Here is a 26487-nt window from a genome sequence, read left to right on the forward strand (position 1 = left end):
CACCCTCGACAATTGGCGCCGTCTGTGGGAAACCTGTCGGCACAAGGCAGGGCATCGGCAGATCCGATCATGACACCGGCGGCTTCGCCGGCAGCTTCATCGACACCAAACCTGGGAAGCCCGATTCGATTCGGCTCCTACGAGTTTACTCCACACAGCGATTCCTCCCGCTCGAACTTTTCAGATCTACAAGGGAACACGGAGATGACCTTTGGCAGCGTCCACTACAACGTCAACGCGAGAGGAATCCTTCGATCATCGGAATCCCCACTTCCGGATCGGCGGGTTCAAGCGCGTCATCATCACTCGATCTGTCGGCTGGACTGACGGGATCGACGTGCTCACCCGTGCCCTCGACTCCCCGCTCGGTGTCCTCCATGTCGGTAGGGTCGGATGATTCCTCATCCTCGAAACTAACTTCATACTACTGCCTGAACTGTGACACCAGGCACGGGCTGGGATCAAGCGACACGCCGTTCATCTGCAACGCCCAGTATTCATCGGGAGAGGAGCACCCTCGACAATTGGCACCGTCTGTGGGAAACCTGTCGGCACAAGGCAGGGCATCGGCAGATCCGATCATGACACCGGTGGCTTCGCCGGCAGCTTCATCGACACCAACCCTGGGAAGCCCGATTCGATTCGACTCCTACGAGTTTACTCCACACAGCGATTCCTCCCACTCGAACTTTTTAGATCTGCAAGGGAACACGGAGATGACCTTCGGCAGCGTCCACTACAACGTCAACGCAGAGGGAATCCTTCGATTACTGGAATCCCCCACTTCCGGATCGGCGGGTTCAAGCGCGTCATCATCACTCGATCTGTCGGCTGGACTGACGGGATCGACGTGCTCACCCGTGCCCTCGACTCCCCGCTCGGTGTCCTCCATGTCGGTAGGGTCGGATGATTCCTCATCCTCGAAACTAACTTTGTACTACTGCCTGAACTGGGACACCAGGCACGGGCTGGGATCAAGCGACACGCCGTTCATCTGCAACGCCCAGTATTCATCGGGAGAGGACAGTATCGACAGCATCATCCAGGGAACCACCCGAAGAACGGCACACCATCAGGTTTATGTCGCCAATAACACGGGAAACACAAGGCGCAGAGGAGACGAGGACCATACCCCCGTTCCAGTAGAAGGGCAAGTTTTGAAAACAGCGCCAGCAACCGCGATAGCGATTACACCATCGCGGATGAGGAGTGGGCGGCAGCAAGGGCAGCAGTACTCAACAACACGCCGCTCCCCGCAGGAACTTCGGTTGGAACCCTCAATGCTAATCGCTCCATACTAGAGAAAAACCAGGAGCACCTGTCGAAAGAGCAAGCCACTCTTGAGAGACGCCTATCTGCGGCGGATCGATCCAGCGAACGGCGAAGGGGCTCGCAAGGGAGTGCCTCCCGAAACACTCACGGAACAGGCAAGAACCGGTCAAGGCTATCCAGGCTTTCAGAAGATGACGCCAGAGAAATAACGTCGAACCTGACCAAATCCTTTATGACTATGGATACCGCCGGCATGCCACGGCCGAAAACCGTTGCAGGAGCAACGGCCAACCTCGCCGCATACCTCATCAACCAGCGCCCCGAAGGATCCATGGCTCAAGCTCATCGAGGTGCCCTGGAGAGTCTCGCAATATTGGGGAACAACCTAGCACCGCCAAAAGAAAGGACCATCGTCCAAGGCAGTGGGTCGAAACGTCATGCGAGAGATGCTCGAGACGAAATCACCCAAAGCAGGATCGACAAAGCAAGGCGGCGACGCGCCGCTAGGAAGGACGACGATAGCGATTCTTCGGACGAAGACCAGGAGTACGACGGCGAGCTTAGGGGAGCCGACTGTCTAAGTTACAAGATCCGCGAAACGATGCCGCCCAAAAAGTTCAAGCCTACCCCTACTGATGCCGCCAAGTACGATGGGCAGCAAGAACCAAGGTCCCGGATAGACGACTACACTGCGGACTATGATCCCGCACAAAGGAAACCAGATAGCAGCAATGCAATGCTTACAGCTTTACTTGAAGGATTTAGCACGGGCCTGGCTAAGGGGGCTGCCGAAAGGTTCTGTTAAATCATGGGATGACCCAGTAGATGCCGTCGTCGCCAACTTCCAAGCAACATACAAGAGGCCTGTCGGAATCGAAGAGCTGCGGAATTGCCGCCAGAAGCAGAGGGAGTCGATGCGTTCATACATCGGGAGATTCACAAAACTCCTGAACGCCGCCGAAGACGTATCTGTCGACAGAGCAATCGACGCTTTTAGCAACGGCGTTCAGCGGGAAAGCTACATAGAGGAACTTGGGCGCAAAAAGCCGAAAACCATAACCAAGTTAATGGAAATCGCCAACAGCTGGGCTGATGGCGAAGACAACGTTCGAAAGCCACGACAACGCAGCGACGACGAAGAAGATGACCAGCCGAAACATGACTCGGGTGGTCGAAGGGATCGCAACAAGAGAAGGAAGAACCGCAGTTACGATGACAACAACTTGGTGGCCGCAGGCTACTCTGATCGGCAGGGCGATCGGTATGAGGACATGCGAGATGATCGACAGGACGGAAATTGGAGCAACTCTGGGAACCGTGGCAACTATAAACCACGACAACAGAGAGCACCCGAACTACCCTACGCTGAGCAGATCAACGCCCCATGCTACCTGCATTCATATACCGATTCCAAGGATGGTAAAATAAAGTCTAGCCACCTGCTCAGGGACTGTCGGCAGTTCATCGATATGCATAAACTTATCCAGCAGGCAGGCCAGCAGCAGCTACCGCCACCACCACCACCCCCACCGCAACATCAGGTCCAGCAAGCTCAACCTCATCAACCCAACGAGGCATTTCCACCACCACGTGGGTAGATGAGCATGATCCATAGGACAGGTGTCTCGAAAAGAGAGGTGAAGAAGCTCACCCGAGAGATCAACTTGGCAGAAAGCATCATGGCAAACATCCCTGAGTACGTCGAATGGTCCTCTCAGAACATTACGTTCAGTCGAGCAGATCACCCGATGACCATACCAAAACCAGGTCACGCTGCCTTGGTAGTCGAAGCACAAATTGGGGGGTTCAAGATGAGCAAAGTCTTCATGGATGGTGGAAGCGGGCTAAACCTGATATTTGTCGACACAATTAGAAGCATGGGGATCACCATGAACATGTTGGAAGAAACAGACACCTGCTTCCATGGGATCCTTTCAACCGCACCGGGCTACTCCCTTGGCAAAGTCTACCTGAATGTCATCTTCGGCAGGGCTGACAATTTCAAGAAGGAAAAGATCGAGTTTGAAGTGGTGAACTGGGAGTCACAGTATCACGCTATACTCGGGAGACCAGCGTATGCCAAGTTCATGGTTGTGCCGCATTATGCATACCTCAAGCTGAAAATGCCTGGGAACAACGGGACAAACATCACAGTCTATGGAAGTTTCTCACGCTCGGACAATTGTGATCGCGACTTTCGGAGGATTGCTGCAAAGTTCGGGTCACAGCAAGAAATCGTCGACCCTCCGCCCAAGCTGTCTATACGAGAAATTAAGGAAGAAAAAGATGGCAGGGACGCCAAGAAGAAGCCAGCCGCTCTCACCCTTAAAGCTTCGACAGCAGAAGGTTCGGCAGCAGAAGCTTCGGCAGCAGAAGCCCCGGCAGCAAAGGGTTCGGCAGCTGATGACACAGAAGGCTTAGGAGATAGCAAGACGATGGCAATCACCGCCCAAACCCCTGACGAAACCAGCAACGCTGCAGCAATCACTAACGCGGTGAAGAAGCCAGAAGAGGAGAAGAACCCCTTCCGTGCCTAAGCAGTCTACTAGCCTTTACTCTCTTTTCTCCTTTACTTTAAACAGGGCTTTCCCTTTTCCGCCCTCTAGCATCGTGCTTACCTTATTAATAAGAACTTATGCCTTATTTCCTTGTTAAGCATTGCAGTAACGACAAACTTCTAAGCCCCATCACTATGCAAACATAATACAAGGCAGAAGATCGTGCTCCAAAAAAGCCTCTATGAGTGCCAAAGGACGTTCACCTTTTCCCTCCGCTATAGATGCCTCTACGAGTGCCGTAAATAGCAAGAGTTTGGAAATACATATAAACAACAACCTACGTTCGATATTGTACTTATGGAAATATCAAAGGAACAACAGGCTCATCGGCAGAACCACTACACCCGAAATATTCGGGAGTGCCTGTCGAAATTTAAAACGGTTGAAAGCAAAGTTGCGCATACAACAGGTTTAGCAAGACCTGCAACACGAGCTGATCACTCACATGATTTGCTAACCAACCAATATACATACATCTAAACGAGCAACTAAGATTCGCTCAAGACAAAACTTGCCAATGGCAATAACATGGTAAAAGTACATATGCATGTATCTACCGAATAAAAAGGCGTCATTACATAAATCCAAGCACTTGGATAAAACAGCCAAATTGTCTATTTACGAGATGGACATTTAAACCCTGAAATCACCCTTGCGGAGTTTCTCCTTCTTCAGGTACCCTTGAGCTCTCCTCGAGTCTATCGACAATTATGTTGGCAGGCAACAATACCTTCGGATACAGCGCCCCCAAATCTCCAGTCGCGTTGGCAATCGACAGCAAACCTGCCGAAGGATAACGGGCAAGCACAAGGGCAAGTGTAAACCTGGCCCCTGCAAAAACCTGCGCACGGACCAAGTCTCGAATCTTCTTGGCATTACCAAATTCAGACATCAAAGTAAGGAGCGTCGGGGGAACTGCATTCAAAGGGAACATTGTCTTCCAAACAACCCTCATAGCTTTGTAACACTTGTCAAAGAAGTTGTGGTGCTGAACCCGATCCTGAAATTGCGCGACAGCCGAAGCCTTCGAGTGCTCCCGCCAGAAAATCTCCTCGGATGAGGATAGCTGGGTCAATGCATTCACACGTTCGTGAATCCGTTTGTTCTCCTCTGCACGGTTCAGAGCTATGACTGGCACAGAAGTAAGCAAAGGATCAGATAAGATTCTATCAATCAAAGGGCGCAGAGATCAAAGGACTCACAGTTCAAGCTCTCGGTAGCCTTATGTAGCTCAGTAAGAGCATACCGCTCTACGTCGGCCGCAATCTCGCTCTTCTTGTTGACAATTGCAGCCAAGGCGTAAGTGCTGCGCATGTCCTTCTCCATCTGCGTGATCCGATCCTTCATTCGTTGGACCCGATCACCTTCGGGAAGAACGCCCGAAGAGTCATCAACAAACGAGGGCACCGGGAAAACCTGCAGGCAACAGCGTGAAAAGGATGATGGTTATGGGCAAATCAAGCATCCAATGTAACTCCCATCAGGAGAGGTACAAGAAATTCCTATCAGAAGAAGTACAAACGAAGAAATTATGACAAAAGTATGTTGACAACATTGCCAGCACAGTGTTCATTACAAACTTGGGTTCACGCAACAGAATAATGTTTCATACTAGCCCAAGGGTAAAATTGTTACAACAATCAAGGAGCCTGAGTCTGAGTCGACAGGCTGGGGGCAGCCGATGCCTTTCCCGACGAAACTAAATCAAGGAGCTGGCGAGCACAAGTACGGGCGGATGCTGTAAAGGCGCTTAAGTTAACAAGTCGCCCATCTTTCTCTTTCGGCAGCTCCTTAGTCATTTCTTCAATGTCAGCCCTAAAGCCGTAACCCATCAAAAGTTGGAAGGCAAGGAGGGCACCATAGGTACGTGAGGTGCGCTTGAATACCTCGATGACCTCCTTGGTGTCGGCTCGCGAAGGCATCAATCAGCTGCCCCGAGTCTTCTCCTCGCTTGGCCTTGGGGAATATCATTGAATGCATCCGCGCCGGAGCACCCTTTCCCTTGTCAAGCAGCTCCCGGGTAAGCTGGTGGGTGGCGAGAACCATTGACACACCATTTGCCGGGGAGTTGCTTGGAACTTTGTCCAAAGCAGTAGCAGGGATGCTGGCGGCTTCTGCAAAGAAATTAAAGGGAATCGTTGACGAAGAAACAGATTCATAAAAAGTGGTAATCTACAAAGAGATGTAGGGACTTACCAAGCAGGGCCAAGGCAGACTGACGGAGGAGTTCATCCTTTTCTGCCGACCGAGCTTCCTCCTCCTTCAGCCTCTCCTTCAGCTTGTTCAGTTCTTCTTTCAGGGAGTCGACCTCCTGGCGAGCTATGGCGGCCTTTTTGATGGCGCCATCCAGCTTTGAAGAGGAAGACTTAGCTTCCTCCTGCAACCGGATTTTGTCCGCCTCCAGAGAGGTGAATTGAGAGGCGAAGGCCTCTAAAGAGGATATCACACCTCGTAGATCCTTGAAGAAAGGGAACGTTTTACAAAGATCATTAGGCAAAGACACATTCCAGAAGATTCTTGTTAAATTCGACAAAGACTTACGGAAGAAGGAGCTGTGGCAGCAGCAGGAGCATCTTTCCCTCTGGAAAGGGAGGAGGCAGTCGATGCTTGCGCCGCGGGAGCCGCTTTAGGAGCCGAAGCTTCGGAAGCTGCGGCGGCTGGCGAGACAGCATCAGACCTGACCCTCTTAGGTGGAGGCTCAATAAGATCATCGTCACTACAAGGAAGGTTTGATCGACTAAGTTATGAGAAAAATATGAAAAGACCAAGGAGCTGAAAATAGTAAGAAGAAAAAGAACACTTACATATCAAGAAGATCATCTTCATCGGCAAAGCCGCCGATTGACCTCTTCGTAGGTGGAGCCCTGGTCTCCTCCGCAGCTGCATTAACAAAGGCATCGTGATCAGCGTCATCATCACGCACTGATCCCTCTGTGTCGCAAGTGTCATCGGCTGATGGGGGAGATTGGTGTGAGCAGTTTCAGAATCTGTCGGGTCATTGTGATCGCTTGTTGGGTTTTTATGCTCAACAGTACGAGAGTCAACGGGTTCTGAAGAGCCTCTTCCTTCGGAAGTATCATTTGGCAAGTTATGAAATTCCCCGGAAGCTACGAGGGTCTGTAGAAGAAAAGATGAATAAGAATAACAGTAATCATGTTGATTAAGTAAATAGCAGCATAAGAAGAATCTGAGGAGGAAAAGTACCTCTGGCGGTGGATGATCGGCATCAAAAGGAGTATACGGGGACAACAACGGGATCGAGTCTTCTTGGCTGAAGAAAGTGAGTCGACGGACGTCATCAAGCAGTTCTTTCTCCGACAGCTCGGCAGCGTTAATTCTGGTCTCATCCTTTGGACCCGAATACAACCACATTGGACGAATTCTAGCCATAATTGGTTGGACTCGACGTTTCAAGAACACTGCCGCTACCTCAGTACCAACCATGGTTTGGCCATCAGCTTCTTTAATCCGAAGAAATCTAGCGAATAGTTCGTCGGCAGCTACTTTTTCGTCGGGAGAGAGAACATTCTTCCAGGAATTCTTAGGCTTGGCTTCAAGGGCATCGACAAAACAGGGAAGCTGAGATTCGGGTGATAAAGAATCCTTGATATAGAACCACTTCAATCTCCACCCTTGCACGGACTCTTTCATTGGGAAATTGAAGTAATTGACATCTGAACGGGCTACAAATCCCACTCCTCCGGTGACAAAAGATCCGTTACTACTGCTGTATCTTTTCACATAGAAGATCTTTTTCCACAACCCAAAATGAGGCTCAACGCCCAGATATGCTTCGCTGAGGGTGATAAATACAACAACGTGGAGGATTGAGTTGGGAGTGAGTTGCCATAACTGGATTTCGTAAGTTCGCAAGAGATGGAGGAGGAATTCGTGGACGGGAAGCGAAAGACCTCGGTATAAGAACGATAAGAACATCACAGTAAAACCGGCGGGGGATTAGGTCGAGAAATCGCACCTGGAAAGATCACATTCCCCTCATCGGAGGAGATCAATCCCAGGCTTTGGGATCTTTTTTTCGTCAAGCTTGGTGACGGTAGAGGCTGTCCAATCTCCGGGCCTGGCTGCTGAACTTGGTGGTGCCATTGACGCCGGAGCTGGGGGAGGAGCGCCAGGCGCGCCTTCCTTCGAAAGAATCGAGGAAGATTTGGTGGCGGCACCGCCGCTCGTGGAACTGGCGGCGGCGCTAGGGTTCTTCTTTTTCACCATTGTGAGATCTAGGAGAAATCGGAAGACAGTGGTGGCGGCGCGAGCAGTTGTGAACAGGAGAAGAAGAAGAACAGCGAACGATTGAATGAAGGAGAATGCTAGGGATTTCTATCTCTTGGGGAACTTAAGGAAGGCTTCGTATTGTTAATGGGCCTTTTCACCAGTTAATGGTTGCGGAAATCGAGGAGGTGCCTCGCTAACCGTGTAAAGAGGAGCAGGAATTGCTCGAAAACAGGGCTGGCAGGTTGCATCTTATCAGTCAAAATCAAGGGGACAGAAAAACGACATCAATGACGTCATGAGGAATTATTGCATACAAAGAGATAAGAAAGTATCGGGTGAACAACTTGAGCCTACGCACGGATTGCGAGCATCCGCACCTAGGCTCGGGGGCTACTCCCATCGGGAGCACTGGCGCGCACCCGACAAAATAAAGATTCGAAGGAAAGACGTGACTCGAGTCTGCACCTGGACGTAAGCGCCCGTGCTCAGACTCGGGGGCTACTCCCATCGGGAGCGCTGAACGCGCACCCGATAAAACTTTTTCGCACTCCAGGATCATGCCCGGGGACTTGATTCTGTGTAGGGTAACGTTGTTTTGCCATCGGCAGTTAACCAACAGAAGTTGGGCACGTTATTCGTTGTCCCTTGCATAAAGAAAATGTATCGGATGGTCTGCAAAGACTTGCAGGAAAAAACTTCAACGGGAGAAGATGTTCGAGTAGTACAACTTGAGTCTACGCACGGATTGCAAGCATCCGTACCTAGACTCGGGGGCTACTCCCATCGGGAGCGCTGACGCGCACCCGATAGAAGATAGAAGAAAAGCAAGGATGATCAAGGAGAAAAACTTCGGAAGAAGATGTGCTCTAGTCTCTACCCGAACTATGTTCGGCTAGACACTCGGGGGCTACTGACGTGGGCATTACCCTTCGGGTAACCAATGTTGCTCTACCCTACGTGGTCCAACAGGAGGCCCATGAAGGAACCCGATGGCAAGATGGGCCACTAGGGCGGTGCGATGGAAGATTACTTGGAGTACAAGACGCGGAGGAAGCCGAACAAGGAAAGATTGGAGATAGATCTACTGTAAACCTACTCGTACTCGATTAGATCTCTCGGGACCTGGCCACCTATATAAAGGCCAGGAGAGGGGCTATCGAGGGACACAATCAACCTTAGCAGTATTAGCCAGCAGAAGCTTAGAACTAGGTTACCCTAGTAACTAGCATCTCGACGAGATTACAGCCGAACTATTCGGCACCCCATTGTAACCTGTTTTCATCATAATCAAGAACAGACAGGCAGGACGTAAGGGTTTTACCTCATCGAGGGCCCCGAACCTGGGTAAATCGCTCTCCCCGCTTGTCTGTGTACCGATGTCTCGTGTCAGCTTGCAGGATTCCATTAACCCTAAGCCCCTATCGGAGGGCATTGCCGAGGAGCACCCTCGACACCCTAGGCGTTGGCACGAGGTTTTGTCGGAGGCTTTATGGGCTTATCGCATGTCATGTCATGGGGCGGTAAAAACCTCGACGTACCATCTGGTCTATGGACAAGAGGCCGTGTTACCTTGGGAGATCACGGCTGAGTCGAGACGTGTCACGTTTCAGAATGACTTGACAACTGAAGAGTATGCAGCCCTGATGAGTGATAGCGTTGAGGATCTGACGAAACTTAGACTTTGGTCACTTGAGAAAATTAAGGAGAACAAGGCCAAGGTGGCTCGTGCATATAATAAGAAGGTGAAGCCAAAGGAGTTCCACGTTGGTGATCTGGTCTGGGAAGCGGTATTGCCGTTGGGGACTAAGGACAAGGCGTATGGTAAATGGTCTCCAAATTGGCACGGGCCGTACAGGGTTGACCAGGTCCTAAAGGGCAATGCATACATGCTCGAGCAGTTGGATGGTGTGAAGTTCCCAGTGGCCGTCAATGGCCAGCATCTCAAGAAGTATTTCCCAAGTATGTGGGATGATGGGCAGTGAAATACGGGGGCCGATTTTAAATCGGCCAGTAAAAAAATTCATCAACTTGAGCAGTGGAATATGGGGGCCGATGTATGAAATCGGCCGATAAAAAAAATCTAAACAAAAGCATAGCCGATGCACTGACCATCGACTTTAGAGCTGAAAAGCCGATGCGGAGCCATCGACTATAGAGGAACAACTGTTATTTCAGGTCACCATTCAATTTGACATTCGATTGTGGGACTGGCCTTGTTGGCGTTTTGGGCAAAGACCGATGTATTGCCATCGGCTTCTCGAGCAATGATTTATTTTGATAATCGGAAGAATTAAGCATAGAATCCTTCTTCATTGATTTAAAAAGGGGATTTTTTACAAGGAGGAGCCGATTGCTCAAGGACGGAGGAACAAAAGGAGGACAGATTGCTACTACTAGTCCTATGCTAAGTGGTCCCTACTCTAAGGACCGTCGCTGTCTCGTCGTCGCCGTTGTAGCCGCCACCGGTGCTGCTGCTGGCGAGCTCCTCGTCGCTACTGCCGTAGCCCTCAATGGGGGCTTCTTCCTCCTCATCATCGTCGTCTTCGTCGTCATCCGACCAGGCCCAGCCGCGGAAGCGCTTCGCCGGCGGCTTATCGGAGGAGGTGTCATCCTCCTCTTCCTCCTCGTTGGAGGAGGCGTCGTCCTCCTCATCCTCCTCTTCTTCCTCTTCGTCGGAGGAGGCGAAGCTACCCCAGGAGAGGAGGTCATCCTCACTCTCCGCCACCAGTTCCCCGTCGATGAGGAACCGGAGGTCGTCCTCCCCATCGGTCAGGGGCAAGTCGCCATCTGACCCGACGAGGGCCTCGGGTGGGCCATCCGGCACGAAGTCGAAGTCCCACTTCGGCTCATCCCATTGGTTGTGCTCTGGCATCGGCTCGCTTGAGGAAGAAGATTGGAAGGAGAGAGCCGATGCAGCGAGAGGAGGAGGATGAGTCCATGGTGGAGGAGGGCTTTTCGGTGGCTAGTACTGAGGAAGAGGATGAAGAAGCGAGTTGCTCGACGCGGTTAAATAAAAGGGGATATAGTGGAGATTTAATGCTGTGACGGTTTTCGAGGACATGGTGCCGAATCTGTCAAGTCGTGCAGAGAAGCTGAGAAGGCAAGGCATCACGATGAAAGATTCTGCGACGGTTCTGCTCTGCCACGACGTGACCCTACGAAGCAGAAAAAACAGAGTGGTTTTGAAATTATCATTGCCAAAACCAGGGAGGCATGTGTTATCACCAGAATTTAACCAAGTCTGGAGATGGGCCGTGATTAAATGGGCTTAGAGGATATGCACAGGAAATATTCCCGAACCGGCCTTGTACAAAAAGTTTGGGCAAGATTGCCCGTGTATCTGTAAATTATAGTAGGTTACGTGTCGGTTAGAATTAAGAGATAGAGTTTAGCTCGTACACGATTGGGTTTATACCCAAGTTAGAAAGTCTACGGACTATAAATATGTATCTAGGGTTATTGAGAAGGAGGACGATCACGTTCACAACAAATCAATCTAGGCGCATCGCCACCCCTTGTTTCGAGGGTTTCTCCCGGGTAAGCAACATGCTGCCTAGATCGCATCTTGCGATCTAGGCAGTATCAGTTTATTCGTTTTTGGTGTTGCTCGTGATGAAGCCTTTTTGATGGCGAGCAACACCCTTATCTTAGGTGTTTTGGGGTTGATGACAATGCTTTCACGATGTACTTGTTTCGCTACGCTACCCCTTGATATCTAGCTGCCCTTACACCTATTTTAGGTGTAAGGGCAGCATCTTGCTTGTTCGTTATTTAGTAGATCTAATCTTTTATAGTTGCTCCTTGTTCTTCAAGGATTGGTTTGATATCCGTATGGTTAGGCCTTATAAACGGGTTGAAGGATCCGGTAGTGCGTAAGGTGTGGTTTATGAAGCTCTAGAGGGATTGTTCCGGGGATCAACTTCACGTTGGTTTTTAGGCCTCTTTAGGGTTGGTTTCCCATCATCTTACGTATCTGCTAGGCTCAATTACGCATAGGATGTTCCGATTATACGGTGAAAACCCTAGACTATCGTAGATTAGTTTAGCTTGATATTGATAAAGCATGATCCCCATGTCCTTATAAATCTAACATGAACCATGGGGCAATCGGCTCTTTGAGCCGATCCACAAAACAACTTAAGAGCCGATCGGGGCTCGTATTTAATGTTTACGTGTTTGCCATGCAGGAAACTAGTCGAAGCAATCCATCACCTTCCTGACCAGGTATAGGTCAGGTGGCACGCCCTCGTAAGCACCAGGACGTGTGCCAGAAGGCATTGCGGGCCGTCGCCCGAGGGACCGGGGTCAACCGCAATCCTGGGAGCCTCCCGGCTCTACTGTGTTGCCCGTCGCTGCTCGCCGGTGGGTTTCTGACCGAAACATCATCTACTACGTGGCCTCCTCCTCCGCGCCACCAGATCTCGTGACGGGAACATGAGGAAGGGCTAGAGGAAGAGCCGTCATGCCCACGCACATGCCGAATGAGCTCTGGCACCTGAACTGTTGATTGAGGCGACAGATCAGCATCTGCGCGAGCAGCGACACCAAGTCTAAGTCTGAGAGAGTGGGAATAGAGCGAAGGGTCAGGGTTACGGGGTAGTCCATGTAAATCTATGACTATATGAGATATTTCCATGTGCGCCCTCCACAGCGTGGCCGATGCCCCAAAGGACAAAACTCAAAAGGTTGGCACCTAAGAAGCGAAGCCCGGACATAAAATTTGGGCACCAGCCACCACAATGTTGTTGATGCATGTACAGTAAAGCGGGGCCCATCTATGGATTAGAAAATTCGCCTGAGCTAATCTATCTTGTTATTAGTTGATTCGGGAGCTATATACACGCAATCACAAGAGTGAACTCAATCTCAACCAGAGATGCCTCTGTCTCATGGTTAGCTATCTACAACTTGCTGTCTTACAAAAATTGTGCCTCTCATAGAGATCACCTCGTTGGTGTAGCAATGGCTGCTAGCTGCTACCATGAGCGAAGGGGATAAGGAAGAAAAGATAATAAAAAATGTGGTGGGGCCTACAGGCAGGAGAGTTGGCTGATATGTCTCAAACGTATCTATAATTTTTGATGCTCTATACTTGTTTTATACCAATTCATATATGTTTTTCTTACACTTCGTTGCACTTTTACATGATTTCCGGCACTAACCTATTAACAAGATGCCACATTGCCAGTTCCATGTTATCTGTTGTTTTTGTATTTCAGAAAAGTTGTACATGAAATATTATTGGAATTGGACGAAACAAAAGCTGAAGTCAATATTTTTCCGAAACGAAGATGAAGTCCAGAGGGGGGACAAAGAGGCGCCACAGGGCGGCCACACCTTCCCTTGGCGCGGTCAAGCCTAGGCCCGTGCCAAGGCATGGTGTGGCCCCCCCAGACATCCCACCGACCTAAATCCTCCACCTATTTATACATCTTCTCGGGAAAATCCTGGATACCCGAGCCTCCATTCACGAAAAGTTCCGTCGCGGCCGCCATCGCAAAACCCATCTCGAGGGTTCTAAAGCTCTTCCTTGCATCCTGCCGGAGGGGGAAATCATCACCGGAGGCATCTACATCGCCATGCCCTCCTCCGAAGTGATGCGTGAGTAGTTCATCCCTTGACTATGGGTCCATAGTAGTAGCTAGATGGTTATATTCTCCAATTTGTGCTTCATGTATAGATCTTGTGAGCTGCCCTACATGATCAAGATCATCCTTATGTAATCCTACATGTTGTGTTTGCTGGGATTCGATGAATATTGTAAACTATGTTGAGGTCGATTGTATATTCGTGTCATATGTTATTTGTGATCTTGCATGCTCTCCGTTGCTAGTAGATACTCTGGCCAAGTAGATGCTTGTGACTGCAAGAGGTGGTATTTATGCTCGATAGTAGGTTCATGCCTCTAGTAATCTGGGAGAGTGATGGTAACTTATAAGATTGTAGATGTGCTGTTGCTACTAGGGAAAAAACAACAATGTTTTATCCGAGGGTAATTCTATTGTTTACTTTACGCACATTGCTTAATGATATAATCTATTGCTTGCAACTTAATACTGAAAGGGGTTCGGACGATAACCGGAAGGTGGATTATTAGTCATAGACGCAATTGGATTACGGTCTATGTATTATGTTGTAATGCCCAATCAAATCTCATAGTAATCATCTTGTCATGTACGGTTGATATTCTGTCAATTGCCCAGCTGTAATTTGTTCACCCAACATGCTATTTATCTTTATGGAGAGACACCTCTAGTGAACTGTGGACCCCGGTCCGTTTCCTTTACACTAAAAAATTCATCTACTGCAATCATGTTCTGTTTACTTTCTGCAAACATTTCTTTACACTCGATACGTCTAATCCTTTGTGTGTAGAAAACCAGTGAGATTGACAGCCTCACTGCAAGTTGGGGAAAATTACTTTGGTTGTGTTGTGTGCAGGTTCCACGTTGTCGGTGACGCCGGTAGTGCGCCCTTCCACTAGTCAGCTAGCAACACCTTCAGAAGTCACTCCTTTCTCCTACTGGTCGATTAAACCTTGGTTTCATACCGAGGGAAAACTTGTTGTTGTGCTCATCACAACTTCCTCTTGGTGTTTCCCAACCGCTTCCACAACAACGCTCAGCAAGATTGTCAGGCGCCATCACCGGAGCACCATCAAGATTTTCTGGCACCGTTGCCGGGGAGAAAGATGATTTCTGCAAGGGAGTCTCTCATCTCCAATCTCATTACTTTGTTATAGTTTTGCTTAGTTACTTTATTTTGTTTTGTTTGCTTCATTATATCAAAAAACATAAAAAATAGTTTCTTTTATAGTTGTCTTTATATCAACAACACAAAAAATTAGTTTCTATTATAGCTGTTATTTCTGTTGCTTAGTTTATTCCATGCTTACTTTCCATGTTGATGTTTATTTTTTTTTATTTTCACTAGTTAGGCTTAATGGAAAACAACAAAAAAAACTAGAGAACTTTATAATATTTATCTTGAGTTAGGAAATGAAGTGTTCAAAGAAAAAATTTAAAAACCTATGAAACTTTATTTGCATGCTAATGGCAATGTTATTAGTACGAATTCTTTGAACACCATTATTGCTAATGCTATGGAAAAGTCTAAGATTGGAGAAGCTAGTTTTCATGAAAATGATCTTTTTACTTCCCCCGCTTTAGAGGAGAAAATTTTCTATGATGATTACAATGATGAATATAATATTTTCAGTCCACCTACTATTGAGGAGAAAATTAATTATGATTACAATATGTCTCCTATATTTGATGATTACGGTGATGAGAATAATAATGATAGTTATTTTGTTGAATTTTCTCCCACTACAATTAATAAGAATGACTATGCTTATGTTGGGAGTAGTAATTATTTTATGCATGTGGCTCATGATAAGAATGTTTTATGTGATAGTTATATTGTTGAGTTTATTGATGATGCTACTGAAAATTAATGTGAGAGAGGAAAACATGGTTGTAGAAGTTTTATGATACTAAAATACCTCTCTATATGCGGAAAGTTTTGATGTTTCTCTTGTTTTATCTTCATATGCTTGTCACTTTGTTCTTTGTGAATTTATTTGTGTACAAGATTCCTATGCATAGGAAGTGGGATAGACTTAAGTGTGTTTCATATTTGCTACTTGATGCTCACTCTTTTTATGTACCTAGCTGAAATGCGTTAAAGAAACTTACTCTTGGAAGATAACCCATGTTCGTTTTTGTGCCAAGAATAGCCTCTAATTGGAAGAAAGTAAGATTTTGGGAGGTTGCTGTCCTGAAAACAGATTTTGTGCTTTTAAAATAAAAATTCGTAAAAATAGCCAGAGCGTAAGTTTGAGATGCCATTTTTATGCATATGCCCCAGATTATTAAATAACTTTCGTTAGTTGACCACTTTTAGAGATGAACAACAGAGGATTTTCAAACAAAAAATCGATCTTTAACTGCTATTCTGTTTTGACAGATTTCGGCACTATTTGCATTTGCCTCTTAAATCTCTTTCTTTTTTAGCTCTTTTGATCAAAGAGCTTTTTGAAGAGTTGCTACAGTATCTAATGCTTTAATATATGCTTGATATATGTTAGTACTGAACCCAAGTGGATTTGTTTATTTTGATTGTACTAATGCTGCTAATAGAGAATTATGTGAAGTTTTGTATGAAGGAAGTTTTCAAGTGTAGGGAGAGAAGAATGACGTGATAAGATGAAGAATGGACAAAAGCTCAGGCTTGGGGATGCCCCTGAACCCCAAGAAATATCCAAGAGGTACAAGCGTCAAAGCTTGGGGAATCCCAAGGCATCCCCTCTTCATCAACAAAGCAACATGTTATCTCTCTATGCGCTATTTTTTTATTGCTTCATACGCTATGTGTTATTTTTGGAGCGTCTTTATTGTTGTTTTTTGTTTTTTTGTGTTTTTTTCTGTAGAATATGTTGGATCCTGGCACATTTGTTTTGGAGAAAGACCCGCTCCGTTTTAATTGCATAGAACGCTCTAGTTTTCGTTGTTATTGTTCTGCGAGTGTTCTAGTTTTCTGGTACTGCGTTTAGCTCTTGTTCTTTCACTTGAATTTTGTTCGGAGCTCGTTAGTATTCTGTATTTGTGTATGATTAGCTCTCTGGTCCATATTGTATTTCATCTCTGAGAGTTATTTCAAATAAGTTGATTGGTGTCGAATATGAGTAAAATATTTCATGACTATAGTGATGCAAAAGGAAGCTTGTTTAGGCCGTGGCATAGACTTTGGCATGTTATGTTGGATGTTATTCTTGTCATATGCTTAGTATTTATTGTTGTAGCATGACTTGTCTCAAATGGCTGAGAGTGCATAATGTGTTATTGAAAGAATCATGTGTTGTTTCCATCATAAAAGCATAATGTTGTGGTATTCTCCTTTGATGCTTTATTGGGTTGACTTGGCACATGCTTATACCATGTTATGACTATAACCAGTCAACTAAGGCCTCTATGATCATTTAATTTTTGACTTATAATATCACTTTATGCTTTGATTGATAATATTTTGTCGCTATGCATGATTATGGCTATAACTGCTCTCTTAGTTGGTCGCTCCCAATATTTTTCTAGCCTTCGCTGGTACTAAGTATGAACTCTACTCGTGCATCTAACCACCATGAAACAAAGTTTGCCAATTGTGTCCACCATATCTACATAATAGCATTATTTATATTCCAAGTATACTCATCATGTTTTTATTTATCTTCCAAATTAAATTTTGGCATGAGAAAATTAGTTAGTAAAGCTCTCACGAACTTGATGGCACATTTACTTTCTTGCACTTAATAAATTTGATCATTGTGCCTATCTTATGAAGTTTATATGTTTGCAAATTGCGAGTTGGGAGTTAGTATAACCATGCTTTCATGGGGAACACTTTCGACATTACACTTATATTTAGTTGATGACATGTTCTTTTGTTTATGGATGCCTAGCAGTGCAAAATAAAATGGAAACTTGTAAGTCCATGGAGTTTGTATATGAGTTTGAGAAACGTCTGGACCGCTAATCTAAGCCATGCATCATTCATGGTGGAAATTTACAGCTAAGCCATAGTGAGCATTCTATGAAGTATTTGCAATAAAAAGCTATACCCATAGTAAATAAAAAATTGCTGAGATGCTCATTGTCTATTTGTCTTGTCATTTTGGTATGGGATTGCTCCAACAAGAGTACCTCCATGTCATCGGGCAAGAGGTACCCCGTTGGCGGTTCTCAATGATACATGCATACTTACAATGATAAGAACTTATTTGGGGCCTAAGTTGAGTAGCATGAGGTTTAGGTACTCGCATTCAAGGGGCATGAGATTTTCAACTTGTGATTTGCAAGCATACAGCTCATTTTTTATTAACATTAACTTTAACCATTCAAGATGCTCATGATAGGGGCAATGAGAGCTCAAAGCTAATAAGTACCATACTTTTTGGAAGGTTTATAAACTTGTTTATCTTGCTTACTCTTCAAAGAGTCTCTCTTTTACTATTAGGTTGAGTCTTCATCTTCTACTTTATGCACAGATTAAGAGAGCACAGTTGTCATTCTTAGTGAAATGTGCATAGTCCCAAAAAATTTATTGATTGATTCATGATTGTGCTATTGCTTGTTCTTAAATTACTTGTATCTAGTCACCCTTTACTTTAAAGGTGTCCTAACATTTATGTTTTTCTCTTCCGTAAAGGACATGTTGAGTACCACTTTGTTATGTTTACTCTAAGCTCATAAGCAAATAGTTGCTTTCAATGCACTATTATTCATGATCCTTTGTTTGAGTTACTCTTCATGTTATAACATAGTTGCTAAGTTCTATTGAATTATATCCATCATGCCTATGTTTAGAGTACTTAGATCCCAGCTCACAATGCTTTACATGCTTGATCAAGATTGTGTTGGCTGCATGTCACCTTAAAAATTATCTTTTTTATCACTTACCTACTCGAGGACGAGCATGAGTTAAGCTTGGGGTTGCTTGATACGTCTCAAACGTATCTATAATTTTTGATACTCCATGCTTGTTTTACACCAATTCATATTTGTTTTGCTTACACTTCGTTGTACTTTTACATGATTTCCGCCTATTAACAAGATGCCACAGTGCCAGTTCCCTATTTTCTGCTGTTTTTGTATTTCAGAAAAGTTGTACAGGAAATATTCTTGGAATCGGAAGAAACAAAAGCTGAAGTCAATATTCTACTAAAATGAAGACGAAGTCCGGAGGGGGCTCGAAGAGGCGCCACAGGGCGGCCATACCTGCCCTTGGTGCAACCAAGCATGGGCCCGCGCCAAGGGATGGTGTAGGCCCCCAGGCACCCCACCGACCTAAATCCTCCACCTATATATACATCTTCTCGGGAAAACCCTGGATACCCGAGCCTCCATCCACGAAAAGTTATGTCGCGGCCGCCATCGCAGAACCCATCTCGGGGGGTTCTAAAGCTCTTCCGGGCACCCTGCCGGAGGGGGAAATCATCGTCGGAGGCATCTACATCGCCATGCCCGCCTCCGAAGTGATGCATGAGTAGTTCATCCCTGGACTGTGGGTCCATAGCAGTAGCTAGATGGTTTTCTTCTCCAATTTGTGCTTCATGTATAGATCTTGTGAGCTTCCCTACATGATCAAGATCATCCTTATGTAATCCTACATGTTGTGTTTCCTGGGATCCGATGAATATTGCTATGTTGAGGTCGGTTATATATTCATGTCATATGTTATTTGTGATCTTGCATGCTCTCCATTGCTAGTAGATACTCTGGCCAAGTATGTGACGCCCCGGAACCGGTACCATGAGGATTCCAGCGATCCCGCCAAAATCCGCACGATATCGATTCAAAGACACCCTCCGACACGACGTGTGCGACGAATCACACACGTGATGCGAGAGGAATTAACACGAGTGGTAACATTACAACATGATTACAATAGAGCCCACAAGAAACATATATTACAACAACGAATCCAACAAGTCAAGATACAAATATACAATACAAAGATCCAAATCATACAGAATATCGAATACGTCTAAGTACGGACAAGATACAAATTGGACTAAGAGTTCTGAAGATAAACGATGGCGTCCATAACCCTGCCCAGGCCAAGCCGGAAGGGTAACCTTGGTAACGTCGTCTTCATCGAACATAACTTTATACCTGCCCGGTTATGTCCCAAAGAAGCCGCCATAAGTACGGGTTCGTACTTAACAACACTTCAAGACGTATAAGTGATACGTCTCCGACGTATCGATAATTTCTTATGTTCCATGCTTGTTTTATGACAATACCAACATGTTTTGTTCACACTTTATGATGATTTTATGCGTTTTCCGGAACTAACCTATTGACGAGATGCCGAAGTGCCGGTTCTCGTTTTACTGCTGTTTTTGGTTTCCGAAATCCTAGTAAGGAAATATTCTCGGAATTGGACGAAATCAACGCCCGAGCATCTTAGAATCACACGAAGCTTCCGGAACACCCGAGAGCCACCGGAGGAGGGCCTGTGGGCCCCGGACGATAGCCCGGCGCGGCCAGAGGGGGGCCGCGCCCCCCTATTGTGTCGCCGCCTCGTCGACCCTCCGACTCCGCCTCTTCGCCTATATAAAGGTCCCTGACCTAAATCTTCGAGACGGAAAAGCCACGGTACGAGAAATCTTCCAGAGCCGCCGCCATCGCGAAGCCAAGATGCGGGGGACAGAGTACGTGTTCCGGCACGCCGCCGGGACGGGGAAGTGCCCCGGAAGGCTCCTCCATCGACACCACCGCCATCTTCATCACCGCTGATGTCTCCCATGAGGAGGGAGTAGTTCTCCATCGAGGCTAAGGGCTGTACCGGTAGCTATGTGGTTAATCTCTCTCCTATGTACTTCAATACAATAATCTCATGAGCTGCCTTACATGATTGAGATTCATACGATGATGCTTGTAATCTAGATGTCATTGTGCTAGTCAAGTGGATTTTACTTATGTGATCTCCGGAGACTCCTTGTCCCACGTGTGTAAAGGTGGCGAGTGTGTGCACCGTGTGGGTCTCTTAGGCTATATTTCACGAGAATACTTATTCACTGAGTTATGATTTGAGTTGGATCTCTCTATGAAATTGTGGTGTGTTAGTACCTCCTATGAATGCTCAAAGTGACAGCGTGGGGTGTTTATTAGTACTTGGGAATACATCTTTAAGGTTTGCCTACATGATGAATTAGAGTTCGTTATCTTGCCAGAGAGTAATTCAGAATAGCATAGTGAGGTGCTTATTTATATTCCTTTATGATTGCAATGTTGAGAGTGTCCACTAGTGAAAGTATGATCCCTAGGCCTTATTCCCAAATACTGCTATCACTGCTTGTTTACTATTTTACTGCATTTCTACTGCCTGCAATATTACCACATTGACTGCACGCCAGTTGTAGCATCAAGCTATTTTCTGGTGTCGTTACTACTGCTCATATTTATTCATACCACCTGTATTTCACTATCTCTTCGCCGAACTAGTGCACCTATTAGGTGTGTTGGGGACACAAGAGACTTCTTGCTTTGTGGTTGCAGGGTTGCATGAGAGGGATATCTTTGACCTCTTCCTCCATGAGTTCGATAAACCTTGGGTGATCCACTTAAGGGAAACTTGCTGCTGTTCTACAAACCTCTGCTCTTGGAGGCCCAACACTGTCTACAAGAATAGAAGCACCCGTAGACATCAAGCACTTTTCTGGCGCCGTTGCCGGAGAGGAAAGGTAAAAGGTACTCACACTCCGGATCTCGCCTACTAAGCTATTTTCCGGCACCGTTGTAAGTACTCGAAGCTATTTCCTTTAGATCCTGCAATTGCATCTTTTTGTTTCTTGCTTACACTAGTTAGGCATAATGGAAAACAACAAAAATATGAGAGATCTTTATGAACTTTATCTTGAATTAGGACATGATGTGTTTGAAGAGAGAATTAAAAAACCCATGGAACTTTATATGCATGCTAATGGGAATGTTATTAATATGAATGCTTTGAACACTATTGTTGCTAATGCTATGGAAAATTCTAAGCTTGGGGAAGCTAGTTTTGATGAGCATGATATTTTTAGTCCCCCAAGCATTGAGGAGAAAATTTACTTTGATGATACTTTGCCTCCTATTTATGATGATTATAATGATAGTGGTCTTTTGTTGCCACCTGTTATGGAGGATAAATTTGATTATGATTACAATATGCCTCCTATATTTGATGATGAGAATAATAATGATAGCTACTTTGTTGAATTTGCTCCCACTACAACTAATAAAATTGATTATGCTTATGTGGAGAGTAATAATTTTATGCATGAGACTAATGATAAGAATGCTTTATGTGATAGTTATATTGTTGAGTTTGCCCATGATACTACTGAAAGTTATTATGAGAGAGGAAAATATGGTTGTAGAAATTTTCATGTTACTAAAATGCCTCTCTATATGCTGAAATTTTTGAAGCTACACTTGTTTTATCTTCCTATGCTTGTCACTTTGCTCTTCATGAACTTGTTTATTTACAAGATTACTTTTCATAGGAAGCATGTTAGGCTTAAAGTTGTTTTGAATTTTCTTCTTTATGCTCTCTTTTGCTTCAACGCTTACTTCTTGCGAGTGCATCATTAAAACTGCTGAGCCCATCTTAATGGCTATAAAGAAAGAACTTCTTGGGAGATAACCCATGTGTTTATTTTGCTACAGTACTTCGTTTTATATTTGTGTCTTGAAAGTTGTTACTACTGTAGCAACCTCTCCTTATCTTAATTTTATTGCATTGTTTTGCCAAGTAAAGTCTTTGATAGCAAGGTTGATACTAGATTTGGATTACTGCGCAGAAACAGATTTCTGTCTGTCACGAATTTGGGCAGAATTCTCTGTAGGTAACTCAGAAAAATCTGCCAATTTTTGTGTGTGATCCTCAGATATGTACGCAACTTTCATTAAATTTGAGCATTTTCATTTGAGCAAATCTGGTGCCTCTTAGAAATTCGTCTTTACGGACTGTTCTGTTTTGACAGATTCTGCCTTTTATTTCGCATTGCTTCTTTTGCTATGTGGGATGGATTTCTTTGTTCCATTAACTTCCAGTAGCTTTGGGCAATGTCCAGAAGTGTTAAGAATGATTGTGTCACCTCTGAACATATGAATTTTGATTATGCACTAACCCTCTAATGAGTTGTTTTGAGTTTGGTGTGGAGGAAGTTTTCAAGGGTCAAGAGAGGAGGATGATACGATGTGATCAAGGAGAGTGAAAAGTCTAAGCTTGGGGATGCCCCGGTGGTTCATCTCTGCATATTTCAAGAAGACTCAAGCATCTAAGCTTGGGGATGCCTTGGGCATCCCCTTCTTCATCGACAAATTATCAGGTTCCTTCTCTTGAAACTATATTTTTATTCGGTCACATCTTATGTACTTTACTTGAAGCGTCTTAAATAATGTGATACTTGGCAATTGCTGTGCTCATGTTTAAGCTCTTGCATCATATACTTTGCACCTATTAGTGAAGAAATTTTTATCACCAGAATTTGACCGGATCAGAGGTGGGCCGCGATTGGAGATGGGCTTGAAGAATATACATGGAAGGAATACATGAATCGGCCTTGTATACAAAGTTTAGGCTAGTTTGCCCGTGTATCTGTAACATAGTAGGATACGTGTCGGTTAGATAGATTTTGGGCTCGTGCCCGGTTGGGATTATTCCCACGTTAGAAAGTCTACGAACTATAAATATGTATCTAGGGTTTACAAAATAAACAACAATCACGTTCACCACAAACCAATCTAGGCGCATCGCCAACTCCCTTGTCTCGAGGGTTTCTTCCGGGTAAGCATCATGCTGCCTAGATCGCATCTTGCGATCTAGGCAGTACACGTTTATTCGCTGTTCATGCGTTGCTCGTACTGAAGCCTTGTTGATGGCGAGCAACGTGGTTATCATAGATGCGTTAGGGTTAGCATTGTTCATCGTATCATATGTTGTCGTCGTGCAACCCTTAGACGTCTAGCCGCCCTTACGCCTATCTTAGGTGTAAGGGCGGCACCCCGCTTGTTCATTATTTAGTAGATCCGATCCGTTATGATTGCTCCTTGTTCTTCAAGGATTAGTTTAATATCTGCATAGTTAGGCCTTACAAACGGGTTGAAGGATCCAGTGGCGCGTAGGGTGTAGTTTGTTAGCCCTAGACGAGGATGTTCCGGGATCAACCTCGTGTTGGTTTTTAGGCCTTGTCTAGGGTCGGTTTACGATCACCGTGCGTGGCCGCCGAGCTCAATCACGAGTAGGATGTTCCGATTATGTGGTGAAAACCCCAAATCGTAGTAGGTCGTTTTAGCTTTATCTTGATCAAGCGGGACCACCATCCGATCGTACACCTCGTACGGATCATGGGTGGATCGGCTCCTTGAGCCGATTCACGAGGACAACCTAAGAGCCGATCGAGGCTCGTATTTAATGTTTACGTGTATGCCATGCGGGAAACTAAGCGAGGCACATCCAACACCTTCCCGACCGGGTATAGGTCGGGTGGCACGCCCTTGCACCGGCATCGGACGTGCGTGCCGAGTCTTTGCGGGCCGTCGCTCGGAGGGACCAGGGCCAGCCGCAGTCCTGGGAGCCTCCCGGCTCTACCGTGTTGCCCGTCGCTGCCCGCCGGTGGGTTTCTGACCGCAACACATTCTGGCACGCCCGGTGGGACAATCTTCGACATCAACCGCATCGCCATCTACATCTGAGATGGCGGAAGGCACTCCAGTCACGTACGAGGATCTGACCGAGGAGCTAAAAAAGAAGTATGACGAGGTCAAAGCAATCCTCGAAGCCGACCTCATCGGCTCTTTTCGCAGAACCCGCTCACACGGCATCAGGTGGAAAGGGTTCTCACCTGAAGGCGCGCTCGATGGAGTGGACCTGTCCGCCCCGTCAGAAGAACGCACCAGGTCTCTGCGTCAGGAGATTAACTTCATGGTAGCTCATTCGCTACACCGCCATTCTGAGAGCCCGGTGAACACTTGGGAGCGTGTCGCTCTTCGCGTGATCCAGGAAATCATGAGGCATCAATACTCTCCGTCAGGACCAGCTCTAGGGACTCACCAAGGAGAGATGCCACTCCAGTCCCGACCACCGCTGCCATTCGCGTTGGCAGCACCAGAAGTGCCGAATTCACCGGCATACGTCGTTTACAAGATCGGTGGTGACCCTAGTGACTACCAGTTCTTGCATGAGGCGCCTAAGGAGATCCCTCACGGATACACGTGCACATACGTGCCAGACTGCAGTAATTGGGCACTCACAAGCCAGACTGCAACAGCAGGGACTTCTGGAACAGCAGGAGGAACTTCGGGAACAGATCTTGAGAAGCAGATGTGACTAACTAAGTATGCCACTCCGACAAACCTCCAGAGCTCAGCTCCTGCAGTTGGCTCAGAGCTGGAAAAGCAAGCATGGCTGGCTAAGTATGCCACTCCGGCGAATCTTCAGAGTTCGACGCCTACAGCCAGCACCGCGGATCAGATTAGTACCATCTTAAAAGACCGGTTCGGCATGGTGCCGAAAAGGAGGACAATCGGCTATTCCAAGCCGTACCCCAACGAGTACGAGTTGATCCCGCTACCACCCAAATATCGGCTCCCGATTTCTCCAAGTTTAATGGATCAGATGGTTCCAGCTCCATCGAGCATGTGAGCCAATATTTGGCACAGCTGGGCACGATCTCAGCATCAGATGAGCTGCGTGTGAGGTTCTTTGCACAGTCCCTCACAGGATCGGCTTTCGGGTGGTACACATCGTTGCCACCAGACTCAATCCGGACTTGCAAGCAGTTGGAAGAGCAGTTCCATATGCAGTATCACTCAGAGGCTTCCGAGGCTGGCATTGCCGATCTAGCACAAGTACGACAGAAGCACGGAGAAACAGTGTCAGAATACGTCCAGCGCTTCAGGACCGTTAGGAACCGATGCTATTCGGCTCGTGTGACGCGAAAAGAAGCGGTCGAATTGGCGGTGGTGGGTCTCGCATCACCGATCAAGGACGTGGCCTCCCAAGCGAGACTACCCTTCACCGGCGCACATGGTGCGAAGGCTGTCGGCATATGAACAGCGCCACCCGGATGTATACCGGGATAAATTCAAGCGTGCGGTAGTCCTGGTTGAGGCGGATGAAGACGAAGGCTCGCGGGAGATCAAGAGGTAGCGATGGGCTGAATGGACTCGGGGGGCAAGCCCCGTGTCCTGTAAGTGGGTTAAGCCACAAGGTCCTCCAAGAGGGTTTGACTTCGATGTCACCAAGGCTGAGCAAATTTTCGACCTCTTACTTAAGGAGAAGCAGCTAAAGGCACTACAAGAAATCTGCCATAAGTTGACAAAATAAAGGTGTCACTGAAACGTCACTTATGGCTACTTGTGACGTTACGGTGACACTTTTCAAAACGTCGAAAGCTGGGAGTCAGCAGTGACTGCTTAAGACGTTCCACTTGAAAACGTCGTAGAGCTTTGTGACGTTTTAAAATGTCACTGTCGGCATGACGTTCCCAAAACGTCATGGGCACCTGCCCCCGAGTCCAGCGTGGCAATCCGACGTGGCAAAATTATGACGAATTAGAAACGTCGTTATCTGAATTCAGCCCGGTCCATTCAGCTCCTTATGTGGGCTGAGCCCATTAGTTCTGATTATTTTTTTCGCCTTTGTTGGGCCTTGGCCCGTAACTAGCCCAATTACCTCGGCCTTTTTAGCTTATTTTTTTTAGCCAATTACATATAGAGACCCCACGTGTCAGGTTTCATTTTCCCATTGGTCCCATTTGTCAGCATTTATTTCACACGATCTGATAATATTTAGACGCCAAAAGATGAATACATGAAGTCTATTCCAGTATTTTTCCAAAAAACACATACGGGAATGACGAGGCTGCGAGCTGAATCCA

This window comes from Lolium rigidum, chromosome 3 (genome assembly GCF_022539505.1).
Source record: "Lolium rigidum isolate FL_2022 chromosome 3, APGP_CSIRO_Lrig_0.1, whole genome shotgun sequence".
Classification (NCBI taxonomy): domain Eukaryota; kingdom Viridiplantae; phylum Streptophyta; class Magnoliopsida; order Poales; family Poaceae; genus Lolium; species Lolium rigidum.